The 17,630-nt window shown below is 34.9% G+C and overlaps 1 protein-coding gene across 1 annotated transcript in view; it reads left to right on the forward strand.

The window, feature by feature from the left end:
* Positions 1-202: 202 nt before the first annotated feature.
* The window catches only part of LOC137621447 (brain tumor protein-like), a 52,360-nt gene continuing 34,932 nt past the window's right edge, over positions 203-17,630 (forward strand). Inside the window, exon 1 of the mRNA XM_068351753.1 lies at positions 203-469. The gene's annotated coding sequence lies outside the window, so the exon portion shown is untranslated. The remainder of the gene's footprint in view (positions 470-17,630) is intronic.

Genomic DNA, 17,630 nt, shown 5'->3' on the forward strand with positions numbered 1-17,630 from the left:
TAGGTATATACATATGTGTGTGTTTGATTAAACACGTATACTGAAATAATTTGAAATGTCAATCATGTTACTCCTCAATAATTACGTTGAAAGTGTGTACGATAATTTTGGTTGAAAAACGAGAATTTTAAGGCTCATGTACGATAATCCAGTGGAAATAATCTGCTGCTGCGTCTTCTGGCGGCGGCAAACCATCAGTGTTACTTCGACTGTGTGACGGAATACACGTTCAATTTCCGCCGTCCGTCTCTTACCCCCGGCCAAGTGAGAGAGAGAGTGAGATCTAGTAAGCTGTTTCCCCACACATGTTATTTAAGGTGCAAAATAGGATGAGGAGGTGGTGCTGATGGTGAAGTTGAAAGTAATATCGAGGGTTATATGAAAAGATTCGAAAGGACACAAGAAAAACAGCTTTTTTTTGGATCTCTTGTGTTTGAATGCGCAGACTCTACTTCCTTCACATTTGGAGGTAAGTTCCTCAGGAGAACCTGTTGAATTTAATACTACTGTTTCCCACCCGAGAAAGTTTATTCTGTTCTGTTTCTTGTTATTTACGAATTGGGGAATGTCTTGTGGTGTCTTAGCGAAGGGGAAAGTCTTTCGGCTGAAGGAAATGGTCGGTGAAAATGAAAGTAAAACTTGTGTGTGTCTGTGTGCACGTTTTGAGTTCCCCCAAGGTCGTGCTACGGCTGCTCTAACCTACTTTGTTGTGGGCTAGGCAAGGACAGTTAATACGTCTTGTGTGTTTGTGTGTGTGAAAGTTTTGCCTTGTGAATGAAAACAGAAAGTGATTTTGATCGACTTAGCCGAATGTCTGAAGAGCTCTCTCTTAAATGAGACATTCACTTTTGCCCTGGCTAAGACGAGCTCATAATGGACCTGCTTGAGTTGTGCCTTGTTTGCTCGTGGCTTAAGAGAATTAATTTATAGAAATTTAAATTCTTAAGGAGCATACGGTAAGCACATATGCTGTCATCGTCAATAATTAGTTTTGACTTCGTTTTATTTAAGGGTTTCAGAATTTGTCTAACATAAAATATGCAATATTTCTTTGTATAAACCTTTCTCATTTACTTAATATATTACGTAGATTTTACACGAGGAAAGTATGTTAACAAAATATAACTTTAAGACTGAATTTTCTAAATTAGGTTAAATATATAGTTTGACAAGTTAAACCTATTTATATAGTGCAATATTTCTTTGTACGGACGTAAAGCTCTTATTAATAACATTAGGTGTATTAACTAGAACGCATGTTTACAAAATATAACTTAAAATAAGTCATGTTTCGTGAATTTTCTAAATTAGGTTAAATATATAGTTTGACAAGTTAAACCTATTTATATAGTGCAATATTTCTTTGTATAAACGTCAACCTTTTATCAATAACATACTAAGTTCATTAACTTTTACTCATATTTACAAAATATAACTTAAAATAAGCCATGTGTCAACCTCATATAGGCAAGTTAACTCGCTCTTGACAAGTTAAACCTGTCTTGAAATTCAACTCTCCATCACGCACACGTGAAATGTTAACACCTCTAGACTCGGCTAACGGAAATTCCTTGAGGCACGAAATGGTATTCCGGTATTATCCTGAAAGTTGAACCTTCAAAATTTGTGTTGTCATGAAATTGGTATTACCCAGTAAACGTGTTCTTTATATGGCGTATTAGATTTGGTATTATAATTCCGGTCAGGTAATTTTCTAATGGGAAGTTATTCCTATAAGACAATTAACTCTATTTCCATCAAAATGAGATAATGTCTAGATCAGGTTAAAGTAAAATGGCTTGTTTGGTCATACAAGTTCAGGTAATAATCATGAAAAGTGGTTTTGTCAACGTTATAATAAGATAATGTGTAGATCAGGGTAGATAAAATAAAGTGGCTATAAGGTTAAGTGTTTGAACATACAAGTTCACGTAATAATCGTGTAACACTGAATATCGTAAATACAATATACATTAAAATTCCACTACGAAAAACCTACTTTGACTATGCCATACTTAACCGCAAGCCTTTATATAATCAACGTTCCATATGTTTTGTCACCGAACCTTCCTATATATAATATACACATGTCAATACACCTTAATTTATACGTAGTTCCTTCGTGTGACTATTTGTGTCGTAAAATGCGTTTATTAGATTGAAATTTTTATACTTGACCTTGAAAGTGTACCTTTCACTTTACTAAGTGGATTAAATGTAAATGAAGGCTGAAGTGAATGTAATGATTTCTGGTAATATTTCATATTTTATATCTTTATAAATACTATGATTTGTGTAGTGCGTTCTTTAAATATAATTACACCTTGCTCGTAGCTTTTTACCTTTGTTTTTAACATTTGGCCATAAATTGGCAAAGTGATGTCATGTATAATTACTGTTAGTTTGTTTTTAACATTTTACCTTAAATTGGTAAAGTAAAAACCCTATATTTACTATTGTTTTATAACATTTTGTCAAACCTTGGCGAATTCAAAAGCCTATATTTAGTATTATTGTGTTTTTAACATTTTGTCATAAATTGATAAAGCAATGAGAGTATATTTAGTATTAATGTGTATTTCGAATTTTGATGTATATTGGCAAAATATGAGAGTATATTTAGTTATTTTATTTTTCAAAAGTTACCGTAAATTGTTAAATTATTGCGAATATCTTATTTAATGTTTATAAAGAAAAATTAATAAACTTTCGAATGTAGTATGAAGGTATTTCGTACAGCATCAGAATAATGAAAGTGACGTGTTAATATTTCAAACACGTTATTGCGTGGCTAAAGCTGTGCACTTATTGCTATTTGAGGTCATAGGTCATGGCGCTAAATTATTTTTTTTTACTCTTCAAGGATTGGAAAAGCTCTCGTGTTTAAGGTGGGGTTGAAGGTAAACAATGTGTTATCTGATGAGCGTTTTGATGGGGTTGTTTGAAATTACGTTTTTATGTAAATCAAAGTTATGTTTGGCAGTATTTTCATCTTCTGCGTGTATTTATTATAAAATTGTCTATGAAATGTTGTATTGTGATACTATAAAGTACCTACTTTCTGAATGACGTATAAGTAAACACCATGACGCACGTGGTAAAACGTGGTATTTCACTATCAGAAGTCCTTGTTGACATCCAAGGGTAGCTACGTCGGAAAAATACCCAACAAGTCTTTTGATGACATGTGAGGGAGAGAAGTTTTATATCATACAGAGCTTTGGCATTAAACTTTGTCGCTATGTTTATTACGAGCTGTTTACATACTTGCATCGCTATTTTCCCTTTAAGTCTTTGCTACTGCATCACGAGTTATTTCCTTTTAATTACATTTTATTTTCTCTGGTTATCCTTTAAGAATCTAGGAATGTCTACTGTCGAATATTTACTCTCGTACACACCCCATCCCATTTTTACTTTTACTTACTTTAAGGGCTGTTTTCTGGTCCTTTACAGCAGGGGAACCTTGCTCCACAGGACTTCCACAGTCATTTTGCCATGTTCGTCCTAAAGCATTCAACATTTCACACTGCATAGTGCTCGTTTATTGTCAAATCCTTACTATCGAAGCACTTATTTTGTCTTTCTAGTGTCTATTGGGAGCTAATTGTAGTCTCTTATGTGCAGTCTATTTTAAATATGTTGGCTATCATATGTTATGTAGTTAGCATTGGTATGAAAAGAAGAGTTAACAGGTAATAATTGAAGGACTGTGAAATGAGATTACTTTGTAAATTGTAAGCTTAGGCCTGTGAATACTAATTTTATAATCCATCTAAATGTTTAAAGTTTGATCAGCCTGTAGTATTATGTTGATTACTTGGTATTTTGTGACAACTTAGAAATATGACTCGAGGTCCTTTTTACGTCCAATGTAAATTTCAATTATTATTTTGTAACGTATGAAGTAGCCCATATAAGAGGCTTCACCTAGACTACTAGATGTCTGTGCCCTTATACGTAGCTTGATGGAGCTATTACATCAAGACATTCTTTTAATAGCTTACCTGCTTTATGGAAGCTGTCTGATAAAAGCTACCATTTATCTTTTAATCCAGTAGGGAACTATATGTCATTTCCAAAAGGGCCTTGACAGATAAGGAAAGGACAATTTCAGCTGTATTTTGAAGCTGGTTGGCTGCTGGCGTTTCATATCTCGTGTTGACATCCGGCGGAAATAAACCCTTACTACTGATAAGGCCAGATATTTTTAAAAGTAGGGCCCTTTACCCAGCTGTTCATAGCTTAGATGCAAATGTTTAGAAATATTCTAAAACAGATAGCCCATATGGTGTATTTTGTGACTATATGTATGCTTAAGGCTTGTCTCCCATTATTTACAAATGAGAATGCATTTTGTAGCTGTGATCTCATGTACGTGGTCAAATGGCATTAAAAGAAATCCTGTTCGCATGAATAAATATGAGTTTTGAAGGACCCAGGTGAATGGGTGTGTGAGTGTATTCGTGGCTCGGCTAACCTTGTCAAATGACCTCCACGGTGTGTGATTGTTAATAGGAAAGGTACAAGGTTCCCAAGTCCACGAGAGTTTGGCAGAATTATCGCTTTAGTTGTTAGGTAGTTCGTTAGGAATAGGCCTAGAGTTTGGCGAGCTAATCGGAGAATGTTAAGAACCTGTTATCAGCGCAGATAGCCATGACTGCATAGTGAGGGATGGTGAATTAAAGATAGTAGGAATGCAGGTTTTACTTTTACCAAATTGGAATTTAATGAACATTCTCAAGTAATACTAAAGTTGTGTAAGGTGAATTCAACTATTAGTGTCTTTCAATTGACCATATAGGATCTTTAATGTACTTTTGTTTGTTTGGAGCCTTATTATATAAGAGACCAGTAATACATTGTAGATTAAGATGGAATTTCAATATTTAGGCCTATTCATGCTTAGTCTCACTTCACCAACCCAATGCTAGACTATTACGGTTCAAGCTGTCGTTTTTGTTACCCATATCTGCCTTTTAAAGCTGTTCATTGTTCAAATGTTTATTCAATTCCCCTTTGTCTCAAATTCTAAAACAAATTGCGAGAATATTCTTTTAGCCACCTATTTCTGAAATATATCTAGTCTTAGCAGGTTTTTTATCAGTGGAACTTTATGGAGGTATATTTGTACGGCCAGTTGTCCAGCCAAATATGGTACGTATGGCATAACCCTGACCTGTTCTTTTTTTATGTGGGTGAATGGTAGAAAACCAGTATGGTGGCTAGGTAGGTGGTGTGGATCGCTCGTTCTATAGCCACGGGATGGGTGGATATGGGAATTGTTGACGATTTAACCTTTGTGATGAGTTGCCAGGAATGTATAGTGGATTGATCTATTAAGGTTTGACGTGGTAGTTACCTTTTTTTGGCACGTGGTATATATATATATTTTTTGTGTTTTTGTAATAAGTAATACCGTGTATTAAGTAATTTCAAACGTGATAACCTATGGGGTGGTTTGCCAGGATTATATAATAGATTGATATTGGACGTGGTAGTTATATTTTCCGTTGACACCTGATATATATATATATATATATATATATATATATATATATATATATATATATATATATATATATATATACTTTTTGTGCTATTTTGTAGCAAGTAATACCATTGGTAAAGTAATTTCAAACGTATGTTTATTATGGTTATTTCTAGCTAATCTACAACCCCTAATTGGAAAAGCAAAATGCTCTAAGCCGAAGAGCTCCAACAGGAAAACATAACCCAGTGAGGAAAGGAGAAGAGATAAGGGCTAATTTAAATCTCGCTTGTGTTCAGTTGGTGTCATTAATTGGAAGCAGTAATGTTCTCACCAATAGCAGCGCGAGAGTGAAAAATTTGAACGTTGTCGAATGAAAAATTCAGGGAAATGCATTTGAATGTAGCCATTCAAAGGTGCAACTCCTTAACGTACAAAACAATTTAAGTGCGTGTGTTCGTTTGCCCGTGTCGTATGTTGTGAGTAATCATAGCACTGATACGTAGAATGCGTCAGGGAGAGAAGACGGTGACTCATATTGAGCCACCGAGAGAGAGAGAGAGAGAGAGAGAGAGAGAGAGAGAGAGACGTCCATACTGGCTCCCCGTAATAACAAAATTTTGGACCATATGTATTCCCCCCCCCCCCGTTTTGGAGGGGTAGGGGTTGGCTATGTCAAGTGTTTTAACCTGCCTTTTACAAGGGTCTACTGGGAGGGTCCCACCCTCTTTATTTCTTCAATTACATAGTAATATATCAGTGTATGAACAAAGGCAAGTGTTGAACGTTATGGGGACCGAAGTTAGACACCCTTTGTTCGACCCAGGCCCTTCCCTTTTACTTTGTAAGTTTATATTTCGTCATATGTTAAGTATAAATGATATTAACATGTGTATATATTGTATATATATAATATATATATATATATATATATATATATATATATATATATATATATATATATATGGTTATAAAATTCATTCTATTGTCTAGTATTTTGAATTAGGTATAGTCGACAACTGCTTTAACTAGAAACATCAACATCACTAACAATATATTTATAGAACATACGTCATTATATCCTGACAAATCTTTTTATTCATATAACCTTGTGCAATACAAAGTTGTTTTTTTTTTAGTTTTTCTTTATCTAGTATTTGACCTTTATCCTCATTATTCTTGCACAAGATTTGCATTGTCCGAATAAGGTTAAAATGGATCGTAAAATCTCAAATGTGTTTAAAGCACTAAAGAGTTTTTTTTTCATGTCATTTTTAGCGATGTTCTATTATCAACGTCAAGTTTTTCATTAGCGTAGTTTAAAGCTTATTTAGCAATCTGGCTGATGTTTTATGTTTACTAAGCCTAATTGAAAAAGTTGATTATAGGCTGTATATGATCAGGATCTTAAAACGATATATTGATTCCTTACTAATGCTTTAATCGAAGAAATTATCTATAGGCTGCATTGGACTAATATTCATCTATTGATTCCATTGATTGGCATAGGCCTATTTATGATTTAGAAAGTTAATTTCATTTCAAACATTTCCACGAATGTTGATTTTAACCTGAATGTGCATAGGCCTATTTATGATTTAGAAAGTTAATTTTATTTCAAACATGTCCACGAATGTTGATTTTAACCTGAATGTGGCCTGAAACCAGATATGTTTAAATCGGCCTCTTCTTGAAGGGCCCATCTTGGGCCTTAGAAAGTTCTCCGAAATTGACGAACGTGGCCCATTTACCTTGAAGGCGAGTGAAATTGAAAGGTCAGTTGCTTGGTGCCAGCAATGCTCTTACACAGGCTCACGTTACCTGTTGATTTTCTTCCTCATCTGACGTTTGCTTAGGTTTAGTTTTCAGTTATTGAAATATATAATTGTAAGGTTTAGTTACATATTTGAATGATTGTTGACTACGGTACAATTTTAATTTTTTATGTAACAACTTTTCCCATCTTGAAATATATAATTGTAAGGTTTAGTTCCATATTTGAATGATTGTTGACTACGGTACAATTTTCATTTTTTATGTAACAACTTTTGCCCTCTTGAAGTATATAATTGTAAGGTTTAGTTACATATTTGAATGATTGTTGACTACGGTACAATTTTCATTTTTTATGTAACAACTTTTGCCCTCTTGAAGTATATAATTGTAAGGTTTAGTTACATATTTGAATGATTGTTGACTACGGTACAATTTTCATTTTTTATGTAACAACTTTTGCCCTCTTGAAGTATATAATTGTAAGGTTTAGTTACATATTTGAATGATTGTTGCCTACGGTACAATTTTCATTTTTTATGTAACAACTTTTGCCCTCTTGAAGTATATAATTGTAAGGTTTAGTTACATATTTGAATGATTGTTGCCTACGGTACAATTTTCATTTTTTATGTAACAACTTTTGCCCTCTTGAAGTATATAATTGTAAGGTTTAGTTACATATTTGAATGATTGTTGACTACGGTACAATTTTCATTTTTTATGTAACAACTTTTGCTCTCTTGAAGTATATAATTGTAAGGTTTAGTTACATATTTGAATGATTGTTGACTACGGTACAATTTTAATTTTTTATGTAACAACTTTTCCCATCTTGAAATATATAATTGTAAGGTTTAGTTCCATATTTGAATGATTGTTGACTACGGTACAATTTTCATTTTTTATGTAACAACTTTTGCCCTCTTGAAGTATATAATTGTAAGGTTTAGTTACATATTTGAATGATTGTTGCCTACGGTACAATTTTCATTTTTTATGTAACAACTTTTGCCCTCTTGAAGTATATAATTGTAAGGTTTAGTTACATATTTGAATGATTGTTGACTACGGTACAATTTTCATTTTTTATGTAACAACTTTTCCCATCTTGAAATATATAATTGTAAGGTTTAGTTCCATATTTGAATGATTGTTGACTACGGTACAATTTTCATTTTTTATGTAACAACTTTTGCCCTCTTGAAGTATATAATTGTAAGGTTTAGTTACATATTTGAATGATTGTTGCCTACGGTACAATTTTCATTTTTTATGTAACAACTTTTGCCCTCTTGAAGTATATAATTGTAAGGTTTAGTTACATATTTGAATGATTGTTGACTACGGTACAATTTTCATTTTTTATGTAACAACTTTTGCCCTCTTGAAGTATATAATTGTAAGGTTTAGTTACATATTTGAATGATTGTTGCCTACGGTACAATTTTCATTTTTTATGTAACAACTTTTGCCCTCTTGAAGTATATAATTGTAAGGTTTAGTTACATATTTGAATGATTGTTGACTACGGTACAATTTTCATTTTTAATGTAACAACTTTTCCCATCTTGAAATATATAATTGTAAGGTTTAGTTACATATTTGAATGATTGTTGCCTACGGTACAATTTTCATTTTTAATGTAACAACTTTTGCCATCTTGAAATATATAATTGTAAGGTTTAGTTACTTATTTGAATGATTGTTGCCTACGGTACAATTTTCATTTTTAATGTAACAACTTTTGCCATCTTGAAGTATATAATTGTAAGGTTTAGTTACATATTTGAATGATTGTTGACTACGGTACAATTTTCATTTATGTAACAACTTTTGCCCTCTTGAAGTATATAATTGTAAGGTTTAGTTACATATTTGAATGATTGTTGACTACGGTACAATTTTCATTTATGTAACAACTTTAGCCCTCTTGAAGTATATAATTGTAAGGTTTAGTTACATATTTGAATGATTTAGTACGATACAATCTTCATTTTTAATGTAACAACTTTTGCCATCTTGAAATATACAATTGTAAGGTTTAGTTACATATTTGAATGATTGTTGACTACGGTACAATTTTCATTTATGTAACAACTTTTGCCCTCTTGAAGTATATAATTGTAAGGTTTAGTTACATATTTGAATGATTGTTGACTACGGTACAATTTCCATTCTTAATGTAACAACTTTTGCCATCTTGAAATATATAATTGTAAGGTTTAGTTACATATTTGAATGATTGTTGACTACGGTACAATTTTCATTCTTAATGTAACAACTTTCGCCATCTTAGTTGCTTTATACGTAAATGCTTCTGTAGTTATTGATTTCAGTTTTTCTCTCTATCGTAGAGAGGAAATACGGGGTTACCTCTTGAAATTAACATAATGCATGTGGTTTTAGTGTTCTTGTTCGTAACCCTACCCTCTTCCAACCAGTCTTGTAGCACGAGTCCTCCTTCTCCTTAGACGTAGTTAGAATAAGTTTTTTGGTATTATGTACGCTGTCTACCTTAATTATCTAGCTGTCGTCTAATTAACTTGAAGGATCTGGGTGAAGCGACCTCCTGTAGTGGTTGGTAAAAGGATGAAGAGACTCCTATAAGAGGGGAGGGGGGGGGGGGGGGCAGTGGGCCTGATTCTCTTCCTCCTCCCCTCCCCCTGTGCACCTACCGCATCTCCTCTGTTCTCTCCAAAAACATCCTTGCCCCCCTTTCTCCCTTTTCCACGTTTTACAATCTCATCTGCGCTTTATTTCGTATCCTAAGGAATGCTCTACAAGGTATGCTTCAAGTTGTAAAATGGAGGGAGTTAAAAGACTTAAATTATACCAAAATATCGTAATGAATTCGATGCTTTGTAGATTATGTAATCTCAGCCTAGTGATTATTTGGGTGGATTCATTAGATTAAGTTGTAGTTTTTTTTATCCAGTTCGGATCACGTTATACTGATACATCTGAGAGAGAGAGAGAGAGAGAGAGAGAGAGAGAGAGAGACGCTTGTGGCGCAACATCTCCAGTTCATGAAGTGAGACGTGGGTGGCGAAAGTGAAGTTGTTTTGCTGGTCAAGGTTTAGTCTCTCTCTCTCTCTCTCTCTCTCTCTCTCTCTCTCTCTCTCTCTCTGCTAAGGTTCTTTCAGGTCTCTCCCCTTAGGAGGAAACGGCCTTGCTGCTCGTCGATGTGATTTAGTGCTCGCTTTTGTATAAGCGAGCGTTCCCATTTATTGGTACGTGCTATTTTGCATACCATTTTTGCTCTGTCACTCAAGTAAATGGTTGTATGTAATTAACACACTTGGGTGGTTAGCTTTTATTGTTTAGATTAATTTTAGACCTCGAGGTTTTTGATAATTTACCTTAAATGTCTAAAAGAATGTTGTCTTCGGAATTTAAAGAACACTAATTTGTATATATTGTATAAAAGTTAATGCTACATAAGTTTTAAGATTGTTTAGACCTTGGGCAGTACTCGTTATCTTTAAAACGGTTTTGCTAATCCATAAATTGTCTTGTTTTCTATTAACTGGAACTAGGGCTATTAAACCAATCTTCAAAGAACTATATTTCATCTTGTTCAATAAAACTTGCTCCCTCCATGACGCATAGAAATATATCAAAATAATTCTTATAAGTTTTCTCAGGTATAACGTAAAATTTTATTCAAAATAATTTACGTATGTCCCCCTACTACTATTCATTGTAAGGATAATGTTGAACGTATCGTCGAAAAGGCCTTATAGCATTGAGGCGGATGCAGTAGTTGTGCCCTTGGGTGAGGATCCCTTTTTTTTTTTTTTTTTTTTTTTTTTTTTTTTTTTTTTTTCGTTTGTGCTCCAAGAGGTGTAGGAATGTTTTTGAAGGAAGTCCATGTGGGGGGCGAAGGTTCGAGAGAGGTGGTTTGCCTTCTTATGCCTACTAAAGTTTTGTCCGTTGGGACATAGCTCTGTTCGGGCCAAGCGCACTACTTTTTGGCGGGAAACTTGTGGTTCTTTTTTTTTTCAAATGGGACACAAAGGAAGCTGCTTCTTAAAATAATTATATCAATTTAGTATCTTTTATATTAAATTTCATGTTAGAAATATATCTTCTATTTTCTCTCTCTAACAATTGCTTACTATTGTTACAATTGCTGGATTTCCAATGCTTGTTAAGAGGCGGCAAAAATAAGAAAATCTCTCTCCTTGAAATAACGGTTGGTTTTAGGTTTACCAACTTCTTAAACCAATTATATCAATTTAGTATATTTTATATTAAATTTCATGTTAGAAATATATCTTCTATTTTCTCTCTCTAACAATTGCTTACCATTGTTACAATTGCTGGATTTCCAATGCTTGTTAAGAGGCGGCAAAAATAAGAAAATCTCTCTACTTGAAATAACGGTTGGTTTTAGGTTTACCAAAGGGTCTTGAGAATGCCATGGTTAGTCTAGTTGGATAATAGTCAGTAGGCCTATAGTATAGTCTTTTTGGGTTAGACAACGCTTAGGAACGCAGTTCTTGGGTCGTAGGTGATTTTAAAACGGCCTCATGCTGAAGTTGTATATTATATTAGATGCAGTTTAGAGTATTATTTTACACTACTCGTGTTATACTGGTTTAAATACAGCTTGCAATTTATGGGAAATATGTAATTAATGTATCTAGAGTAACATTTAATGACCTCGTATATCTGCTTTTATTTGTCTCAATAGTTGATCCAACAAGTGGTTTTTGTATGACAATATAACATTTTAGGGCCCTGTGTCCTTAAGGTAGCAAAAACTTGAACATTATATTTTATTTGGCGTCTTGATACATTTTTTTTTTTTTGTAATATCAGGAAGGCATATATTGTTTTTTTAAACCTCTTTTTATCCTCTTTCTTCGTGTTCATGCCTTATCACTCTAAAGTAGTATTGAAGATAATCTAATTTTACGTTTGAATAAGTATTATGGTTCAATGGCTTTACTAATAATTTGTAGTTGAAGGTAGGTGTTTGCTACATGGCATTCCTACATAATGATGGAATTTGATTTTAAATGGTTTCTAGCAGTCTTGGATATATAAATCTCTCTCTCTCTCTCTCTCTCTCTCTCTCTCTCTCTCTCTCTCTCTCTCTCTCTCTCTCTCTTATTATTACTACTACTACTTGCCAAGCTACAACCCTACTTGTAAAACCAAGGGGTCCTATTGGGAAAAATAGACCAGTGAGGAAAGGAAATAAATAAACAATATAAGAAATAACGAACAATTGAAATAAGATATTTTAAAAACTAACATTAAAACATTTCATATATAAACTATAAACACACACACACACACATATATATATATATATTATATATATATATATATATTATATATATATATTATATATTATATATATATATTATATATATATATTATATATATATGTGTGTGTCGTTTTTCGTGCTTTCTTCCTTTGCTTGACGTTGCAATGAACCAGGCATCACAGGATTTTGTTTCCTGGCATCCTTTTTAGTTTTCAAGATGCATTGGCAGTCCTTTTATACGACGTGTTTACATTTTCTCGCTTTGAGACAACAATTTTAGGGGTAGCTTTGCTTGTTAGATTGCTTTTTATGTAAAGCACGGACTCTTGCTTTGCAATGGATGCAAGCAAGCCTGATTTTGGACGTTTTGTGTTTATATATAATTCAACTTATTTCTAAATAATCGCAGCTTTTATACTTTATATTAACATTCCCGTTTAGGTAAAATTGAAGCAATTACAAATATGTTGGGTTCATCACTTGGGGAAGCGAAGGTGTGTATGTATGTGCTCGCCCAGTCATGTTTGTGTTGGAGATGAGGAGAGGTTGGAGGTAGGGAGGGAGGAAGGGAGGGAAGGAGAGTTTTAGGAGGGGGAGGAGGAGGAGGTGGTGGTTCTTCCTCAAATACACAGGCATTCGTACATACGCACTCACGTTCCCCCACCATGGGTGGCTGTTGGTCTGGGTAGAAGGTTGGGACGGATCCTTTAGAGAGAGAGAGAGAGAGAGAGAGAGAGAGAGAGAGAGAGAGAGAGAGAGAGAGAGAGAGAGAGAGAGATGCTATGGAGGAGAGGGAGGGGGGTGGGGGGGGGACTGGCGGGCTTTTGGTTCTACCTGTGGAGTGTAGTTCAGCAGCAGCGTGTCTGGTCGTGGCCGACGCCGCCGTTCGCATCGATCCTGGTGCCTCGCTGCCATTTCCATCTGGTGGAGGAGAGGGAGGAGGAGGTGGAGGGAGGGAGGGATTTTTGGGGGTGAGGAGTAGTCTGGGTGGTATATTTGCTGGTGCTTTGAATCGTACTCACACTTTACCTTATACTTTCCTATGATGCCACTGTCAGCGGGGAGGAAGATAGTGTTTAGGAAGGTCTCCTTTCTAGTAAATTTAGGAGAGCTGGTAAAACCCCCAACCCCCTTCTTTGACCTCTCTCCCGCCACGCCCGTAAAGTCTTTTGTCCTGATATGGCAACAGCCCACGTGACACGCAGAACATTCTATTAATCAACTGAATGTCCTTCCTTCGGTACTTTAATATATCTTGTACTTCCAGACCCATCTGCATATAAGAGGTTTTACTCTTAAAACGCAGAAAGGTGGTTCAATTTGCACACGCTCAGACAGGAGGCTCATCCCGAAGACAATAGATTGAAGGTGTTGCCATATGATGTTTTTCACGTTTTGAGCAGATAAAGGGTAAATTCACGTTTTTTACCAAGAGGGAAGGATTCGTTTTATCTCTGGCAGTTTTCATGACAGGGTTTGTGGCAATGCTGGTCCCCGAATGCTAAATCAATCTCTCTCTCTCTCTCTCTCTCTCTCTCTCTCTCTCTCTCTCTCTCTATGCACACGCGCTCTAGGAGTACATACATGTTGACCTGCCACAACAGTTCTTCTCCGGACCCTGTGGATTTAGTAGGTCCTTCCATTATGATTTCTCTTGTCCCTACCTCGAGGCAATGGGACGAAATGTAGCCCAGAAAATGGGCGATGATGACCAATAGCTTTTTGGACTTTTCTATTAAGGAATTGTACCAAATATTTTGATATTGAAACTTTAGGAAAACACTTCGGACACCATCGTCCCATACCCTTTAAAGTTTCAGTAATAGTTCGTTCACATCTTCGCTCTTTAGGTTACAGCTGCTTTAAAGTCATTATTCGGAAGTTCGAGTTTTTTTTATGTTGAGTATTTAAAAATTTTGAAACCCATAAATAAGGATTTTTTTATGGTTAGGTCTTTGAGATTTCTGCCTGAATTTTTCATTTTCTTGGGGAGTCTTGAAGTGGTCTTGGCACTCTATTCCCTAAGACAGTATCATGAGACATATGGTGATTAATATAATATTTAGATATTAATTTTCCTCTTATAATAGGGGGGGGGGTGTTAGTGTAGTATGTCTAGAATTTGGACGTCCAAGTGTAACCTTAAGATTCATATACCTTCTATCCCTTTTCCTTAATTTTTTCATCATACTGTACAAACATTTTAACTTTTACTTGCACCTCAGTGTCGAATGGTCTTCCCGGCCCCAGTGTAAGTTATTGTGGCCGGTTTTTAGTAAATAAAATCCTTTAAAAAGGTTTTGTGCTGAAATGTTTACTAATTTCAAAGAGCTAGCTTGAATAATACCTCTCAAGGTAGATTCAAGGTTTAAGATGTCACGAGAAATAATTTTAAAAATTCTTTTGTATTTTAGGTCTTAAGTTGAATTAGGGTCTTGTTATTTGAATTGACACTTAATTGAATTAGGGTCTTGTTATTTGAATTAACACTTAATTGAATTAGTCTCTTGTTATTTGAATTAACACTTAATTGAATTAGTCTCTTGTAGAGATATTTACAACACGTCTTATCTCCATCGTCTCACACAAACTTATAAAACCATTTTTGTATCTAGTTCTTTTAAGCCACTGGTGGACTATAAAGTTAGAATTTATCTGACTAGACTTCCAATACACTTCCAGTCGTCGTCGTAAATTTACTGATTCTGAAATCTAACTCCCCATGAGGTTATTTACATATTTCGTTGCTTGGTACTTTCTTTCATTGCTCTTTTCTTGGTCCTGTCACAGTACAGTATTTATTTGATGTAAAGAAATCTTTACCTTGGCCATGGAAATGAATATACAGAATATACACTTCTATTCTGCTTTTAGACTAATAAACACTCAGGCTATATATATGTGTGTGTGTTATATGCATATATAAATATGTTATATGTATATACAATGTTATATATATATATATATATATATGTATATATATATATATATATATATATATATATATATATATATATATATATATATAGTGTATGTGTATATACATTGTTATTTTGGTCTTATTTACAATACTTTACCTAAATTACTGCCCGAAGAGCTCTGCTCCACACAGGCTTAGTCTGAATCAATATTATAAATCTCTTATAATTATATTTTGACCATTAAACATCATTAATAATAAAAAACACAAGTTTAGATCTATGTAAATAGAAACGTTCAGTAACTAGAAAGAGACGAAGTGCCACAGCATCCCGACCTTCATCCCCTTAAAGCACATGTATCATTAAGTAATGTATTATTGTTGACGAAAGGCTCGAACTATTAAATTCTGCCACTTCTCACGTTTGGGTCATTGAATGCCGGTGGTGGAAAGGCCTTTTTAAAAACTTATTATTATTGATAAGGTTAAAGTGGGCCTGCAATGCCAGGCTTCCTGTTTATATATAGCTGAGTAGAAAGGCTTATGAACGGCTGTTTGCGGAGTAGAAACGTCGATGAGTGTGTGTTTATACCAGCGGGTTGTGGCAGCTTTCAAGAAAAACCTGAAGAATTATCTCTTTGGGAAAGTGTTATAATAGTGATCTGAAAACTATTAAGCCTGAATACGAATGCTAGTGAATAATTGAAAAGATACAGTGCAAAATATTAACTGGAAAGAAATTATTTTATCACACCAAGGCCCGCCTGAACAGACTCTTAGTGTCTGATGGAGGGCGAGAAATAAACCCCTAAAATTAAAAAGTAAAAGTAAGTGGTGGCCTGTGTGATAACGTCTGTGTCTGGTGATCGCCAGACTGGGGTTCGAGTTCCTTTGGTCGCTGCAACCTCACCATCCTTGTGAGCTAAGGATTTTTTTTTGGTGGGGGGGGGGGCTGTCTGTCTATCTGCTGAGTCATCAGCAGCCAATGCCTGGCTCTTTGGTCCTAGCTTGGGTGCGCCGATGCGCATCACTGTTTATACCGTCCAGTGGCCTGTGGTAACGTCCGTGTCTGGTGATCGACAGACGGGTTAGTCTCTCGTTCAAAGTCGTTAATTTCCTTTGGTCGCTGCAACCTCACTATCCTTGTGAGCTAAGGATTGGGGGTTTGGGGAGCCTATAGGTCTATCTGCTGAGTCATCAACAGCCAACGCCTGGCCTCCTTGGTCCTATCTTGTGTGGAGAGGGGGCTTGGGCGCTGATGATATGTATATATGGGTCAGTCTCTAGGGCATTATCCTGCAATATAGGGCAATATCACTGTCCCTTACCCCTGCCATTCATGAGGGGTCTTTTAGAATAAATATAAAATGCATTAACGTTTAACGGTATGTCGTTTTGAACATTTTGTTGATCAGGGAATGATATTGCCTTTATCTATAGGTGTATTTGCTTAATTCCTTTACTACATGTGCCGTGTTCATTATTAGATAATAAAGGCTTTTTGTTATCCTATATCATCTCCTGATTAGGCTCTGGACATGTAAGAATCTCCATATATTTATTGTAAAGTCTGTGTATTGAAGTCGTAGTTGTTCTTTGACTGGAATACAAGACTAGGCTATTTATTAGTTTGTTTGCTTTCGGCTAAGGTGAGAGTAATACCCTTAATAAATATCTAAAAGGTTTTTATTTGGAAAAATCTAAATTATCTCCGAATTTTCCATATTACGACTTTATGCTGAAAGTTTGGTGTGTAATTTGAGTTGTCTGTATTCATGATGTGAGCTTATGAACTTAATATAAATTAAAACCTTTTTGGGGTGTTGGGAGTGCTGGTTGGTCCCCAGGGACTACCCTGTGAAAGTCTAGAACAGGTAATCCAAGACGAGGACCACACAGAAGCTCTCCCCAAAAAATAGTTTTTTCCCTTCGTCAAACTTCTTTGTTTTTCAAACTTTGAGGTTTATGTTACATACTAGAGGACTTTCCTTTGTTGGTAATTTATTAATTTGATATGTATTTTGTACAAGGCAAGATCATAGGTTATCAAGTTTTAATAGTCAATGATTTTTTATACTGGTAGATTGGTGTTGAGGCACTCTTGTCTTTATTGAACAAGCGGCTTAGTTTTAATTGCAGGAAAATGCTGTTGTTTGTCAAACAG

Source organism: Palaemon carinicauda, chromosome 28 (assembly GCF_036898095.1).
Source record: "Palaemon carinicauda isolate YSFRI2023 chromosome 28, ASM3689809v2, whole genome shotgun sequence".
NCBI lineage: Eukaryota > Metazoa > Arthropoda > Malacostraca > Decapoda > Palaemonidae > Palaemon > Palaemon carinicauda.